Raw genomic sequence first — 6,000 nt, 5'->3', positions numbered from 1 at the left:
TGTATAATTGTTTATTTATCCTTCTCCTAAGTCAATGATGTGAGTTATTTTAAATATGGGGTGTCTTGCGAGTGCTATTCTGGTCACTATAAAAAAAAACTATATAGTCCGTCATTTACGTTATAGGAATATATTGGACAAGTATTTTTTAGGGTTCTGTAGCCAAAGTGGCAAAAACGGAACCCTTATAGTTTCGTCATGTCTGTCTGTCTGTCTGTCTGTCTGTCCGTCCATCCGTGGCTTTGCTCAGGGAGTATCAATGCCAGAATGCTGTAATTTTACACGAATATATACGAGTATGTAAACTATGCCGAAAAAATAATACTATAAAAACCGGCCAAGAGCGTGTCGGACACGCCCAAAATAGGGTTCCGTAGCCATTACGAAAAAATTAAGTAATATTTTTCTAGATTTCGTATTTTATACGGAATCTCCCAAGTTTAGGTATATTTTATACCTTGGGCTGCTATAAACTACTAATAATTCTCAAGCAAACTTGGCCGCTATAGTTTTCCTTGAAAGTTTGATATACTTACTACCATCCTGATTTTTTTCAAATTTTTCTACCCACCGGTTTAGATTTTAGGGGGGGGAGGGGGCGCTCGATTTTAATGAAAATTTGCACTTTAAAGTTGAATATTTCGCAAACAGATCACTGAATCGTAAAATCGTTTTCGCAACCCCCTAATGGTTTTAAAGACCTATCCAACGATACCCCACACTATAGGGTTGGACGAGAATAAAAATCACCCCCACTTTACGTATATGGGAGGTACACTAAAAAAAACTTTTTTTGAATTTTTAATTGTACTATTTTTAACCCCCGACGAAAAAGAGGGGTGTTATAAGTTTGACCGCTATGTGTGTGTGTCTGTGTGTCTGTCTGTGGCACCGTAGCTCTTAAACGGGTGAACCGATTTGAATGCGGTTTTTTTATTTGAAAGCTGGTTTTCTAGCGATGGATCTTAGACATGATTTATCAAAATCGGTTCAGCCGTTTCAAGATCATCAGATCTTTTGTTCGCTGCGGTAGGAATCTTAGACGCATAATGGATATTTACTTTACTTTCAAACATATTTGGGACCTAAAATTTGAAACACCCATGTATGCTATATAGCTATGCAAGATTATGGAATTCTCGGCCTGATGCTGCAGCCAGGATATCCAGAACACTAGTAGGTACACTCTTAATAAAACTATAGCAGATATATCGTGTTTGGGTTCTTTTTGATCAGTATTTGATTCTACAAACAATGCAATGGTGGCAACAGGATGAGCTGATGCTGCAGCCAGGATATCCAGCACAATAGTACACTCTATAAAAAATAATAGCACATATGTCGTGTTTGGATTCGTTTTGATCAGTAATTGATTCTACATACAATGCAGTGGTGGCAACACGACGAGCTGATGCTGCAGCCAGGATATTCAGCACACCAGTATACTCTTGAATAAATAATAGCAGATATGTCGTGTTTAATTCCTTTTGATCAGTATTTGATTCTACATACAATGCAATGGTGGCAACACGATGAGCTGATGCTGCAGCCAGGATATCCAGCACACTAGTACACTCTATAAAAAATAATAGCACATATGTCGTGTTTGGATTCGTTTTGATCAGTAATTGATTCTACATACAATGCAGTGGTGGAAACACGACGAGCTGATGCTGCAGCCAGGATATTCAGCACACCAGTATACTCTTGAAAAAATAATAGCAGATCTGTCGTGTTTAATTCCTTTTGATCAGTAATTGATTCTACATACAATGCAGTGGTGGCAACACGACGAGCTGATGCTGCAGCCAGGATATCCAGCACACTAGTATACTCTTGGAAAAATAATAGCAGATATGTCGTGTTTGATTCCTTTTGATCAGTATTTGATTCTACATACAATGCAATGGTGGCAACAAGATGAGCTGATGCTGCAGCCAGGATATCCAACACACTAGTACAGTTTAAAAATATATATATCAAAGTTTAAAAAACATGAAATAAAAACTTAAATTTAAAATTTAAAAAACCCCCGACTTAAAAAACGCCAGCAAAAATAAATAAAAAAACTCCCGAAAAAAACGCTGCTTGAAATGACAATTAAAAAGTAAAAAATAATACTTTAAAAAATACAACATAGTTTCATGTTAACCTTAGCGGTCCCCCGACACCGACAACGCTTAGATAAAAAAATATTACTAGATACTTTATACTAAATTAACTTAGGCTAATTTTGCGGGAAATCAGCATAGTCCCCGCGGGATAGAGATAAAACGAATTCTTCGCAGATGAAGTCGCGGGCAACAGCTAGGTAGCGCATAATTATTTTTTACTTTTTAATTGTCTTTTCAAGCAGCGTTTTTTTCGGGCGTTTTTATTTTTATTTTTGCTGGCGTTTTTTAAGTCGGGGGTTTTTTAAATTTTAAATTTAAGTTTTTATGTCGGCATAGTTTACTAATATATCTGTGCAAAATTACAGCTTTCTAGCATTGATCGTCCCTGAGCAAAGCCGCGGACGGACAGACAGACAGACATGGCGAAACTATACGGGTTCCGTTTTTGCCATTTCGGCTACGGAACCACAACATAAGTAATAGTTCGCATCGCATCGTTTCGCATCGCAGTATCGCAAATGCTTATAGAGTACCACTACTGTTGCAGTGAATTTTTCCTTTGTCAGTTTAATGTTAGTAAACAATTTTTCTCAAACATGCTCGGAAATGTATGCGTTAATGTCACGCAATGGAGACATGAAGTTTCTCATTTATGGCTCCCTACATAACTTCTTGGCCTAGGCCATGAAGTATGTATGAAAATCCATTATTGTCCGCTGCTCTAACTTTTTAATTTTGCTTTCTAACATTAAACTGACAAAGGAAAAATTACGAACAGCCAACCACCACTACTCTGTAAGCATTTGCGATACTGGGATGCGATGCGATGCGATGCGAAGCGATGCGATGCGATACAATGCGATGCGAAGCGAAGCGATGCAATGCGAAGCGATGCGATGCGATGCGATGGATGGATGGATGGATGAAATATTTCCTCACATTGTTTGAGAAAAGCACTATACAAGCCTCGGCCAGAACAGGGATTGCTGGACTCGTTTTATCCGGCCTCGTCTACGACTCGGCCGTCTACCCCGAACTCGTCCATCAATCCCTTACTTCATGGCATCTGCAGTAATGTACTATTAAAAAGTTAGAGCAGCGGACAATAATGGATTTTCATACATACTTCATGGCCTAGGCCAAGAAGTTATGTAGGGAGGTGGTAGGGAGCCATAAATGAGAAACTTCATGTCTCCATTTCGTGACATTAACGCAAACATTTCCGAGCATGTTTGAGAAAATAAAATTATTCTTATTCTTATTATTGATTCTAGAACTGTTTTAATTTGTTTGTAGTCGTCAGATAAACCATTTTTTTTAGTCAAAACTTTTTTTTGGTCGCAAAAGCCGTCACTTCTAGGGATAAAGTCACTAAACTGGCAACATTGATAGCCGCTGCGGGCCCGTCGCGGGTCCGACCCGCTCTCTGTGTGAATACAACGAACCGCGCGGCTCCCGCGGCGGACACGACCCGACCCGCGCCCGCTCTCTGTGTGTGTTGCCCTTTAATATAATTATCGAAGGTTTTATAAAATAGCACTAATAAAATCGCAAATTAATAAGTATTTAAACAACATAGGGTCACGGCCGTTGCCCCTACCAACTGACAGCCGTCATCTTGGCAGCCTAGCAATCAAAAACCGCTGAATAAAACACGTTTCTTGTATGACGACCCCCTTTAATTTGTAACTTTGTTTTATTTTTAGTATTTGTTGTTGTAGCGGCCACTGTAATACATAATCTGTGAAAATTTCAAGTGCCTAGCTATTACGGCTCAAGAGAGAGTCCTGTGACAGACGGACAGACAGACAGTGGATTCTCAGTAATAAATAGGGTTCCGTTGGCACCCTTTGGGTACGAAACCCAAAATAATTATATATTTTATTAAAAATAAAGGCTGTGTCTGCCGAAACACCTTGACATACGAGATTATGTGAGCAACCTCTACTCCGCTCAATATATACATTTCAATTTCCATAAATTCCGACAAAGCTGAATTTTGGTGGAGACCTTGGGTACACCATTAGGAATAGTGTCAAAAGTACCCATTGATCCCATGTGTGCAAAAAGTTATTCGGGGACAAAGTTCAAAATTTAAGGTTATTTCTTTTTTTTTTCCGAAAACGGTAAGTTTTATCAAAAAGTAGCCGAGCCAAAAATTATAGATCTTAAAATGATCTGCAATAAAAAAAATGTTTGGCAAAAAAGTAAAACAGACTCCAAAAAAATATCAAAAAATGGAACCGACTACAAAACCCTTAAAAATATTTTCTAGGTACCTACTTGTAATAGCTCGAAGTCGGTGCCTCAGCACGAGCCAGCAGGAATGGAACAATAGTCATCTACCTCATCTACATACTATGGGTTAAAATCCATCCTGCTTGTATATATAAAAAAATAAACAATGCGCAACTAGAGCGAGGTTCGCGGAGGATATAAAAGGGCCGTCGGATCGCCACGCTCGCTAAATTAGCGAGAGGATGCGTGAGCTACGCTACGCTCCCACGATTTCGATAAAATTTGCTATGTAGGGGTTTTCGGGGATGACAAATCGATCTATCTTGCTCTTATCTCTGGACTGGAAACACGCTTATTATCGAGTTTAAGCCCGAGCAAAGCTCGGTCGCCCAGGCACTAAATATTAAGGTCTAAGTTAGGTAGAAAGTGATAAAACTATCTACAGGTGAGTTTTTTTCACTAGTTGTAGATATGTAATTAAAATGACCATAATCTCTACAATTCAAAACTACGGGATCCAGGGATGCTGCTCACATAATCTCGTATGTCCAGGTGTTTCGGTAGAAAAGCCTTGGCATTGGCACTTAAATTTTCGGAAATGAGGGTTCATAACTATCGAATAACTAAAACTATTGAATTTCGATCCCTGGTTTACTGGCCAAAACATTGCAAATAAGCTTTAAAATAAGCCCTTTCAAGGAATAGGTCGATTACCTAGTCACCCTAGAAAAGTAAGTTGACAAGTTCGTATGTGAGATTCGATAGAACCCTGTCGCAGTCAGTTTGCCGCATTTTTAAAAAAATAACTTGATAAAGTGCTGCCGCCTGCCACAGACTTACAATTTCAAGATGGCCAACTGAATTGCACTGTATACCAATAGGTACAGTAGTAATTTAGTTGGATAAAATGTGCGGGCTATCATTAAGTTACCGCAATACTGGTTGGTCTATTGGTATGCAAGTCTGCGGGCCCACAAAGGCAACAGAGGCTCCCTGCGACGGTTCTACTGTCATATTCATATACGAACTTATTAAGTTATAATGGTGGATGACCGATGAGTATTAAAATCACAGGCTGTAATGAAGTCATTGACTGTAATGAGTATAATGTTATCATGACAGTGATTATGTCAGTGAGTACATGCGTAATCATGTTTGGTTGGAGTTAATAGGTCCATTTTCTTTACATTTAAATACTTATATTACTAAACCACGAATAATGGAATTTTTCGGTATAACTTTATATGGGCCACAGAACTACATCGGCGATCTAATGAAAAAAGAATATCGTGAACCTACTCGGAAAGAAGAGGTTCCACCATTAATGGAAAAAATACTTAGCCAGTCGACCTGCCCAGAAAAGGTAAGTATGCGCTGTCATCGTTCAACCACCATTACCTCTCATATTTCGTTTTCTACAATTTTTTTACCGTACAACGGCAAAAACTACTAGACACTGGCAAAATTGTCCTCCGATGGACAGAGCCATATTTTTTTAAAGAAACAACAACAAAGGTAAGTACCTTTTCTACAAAGCTTTTCTGTAAGCTTAAAAGTTCAGATATAGGTACTTACGTATAATAACGATGTAAACATTGCATTAGTGATCATTATGCACGTACTTTCATCATCATCATTGAATACACAC

Source organism: Choristoneura fumiferana, chromosome Z (genome assembly GCF_025370935.1).
Source record: "Choristoneura fumiferana chromosome Z, NRCan_CFum_1, whole genome shotgun sequence".
NCBI classification, from domain to species: domain Eukaryota; kingdom Metazoa; phylum Arthropoda; class Insecta; order Lepidoptera; family Tortricidae; genus Choristoneura; species Choristoneura fumiferana.
The sequence above is the reverse complement of the archived record's forward strand: the minus strand, read 5'-3'. Positions refer to the sequence as shown.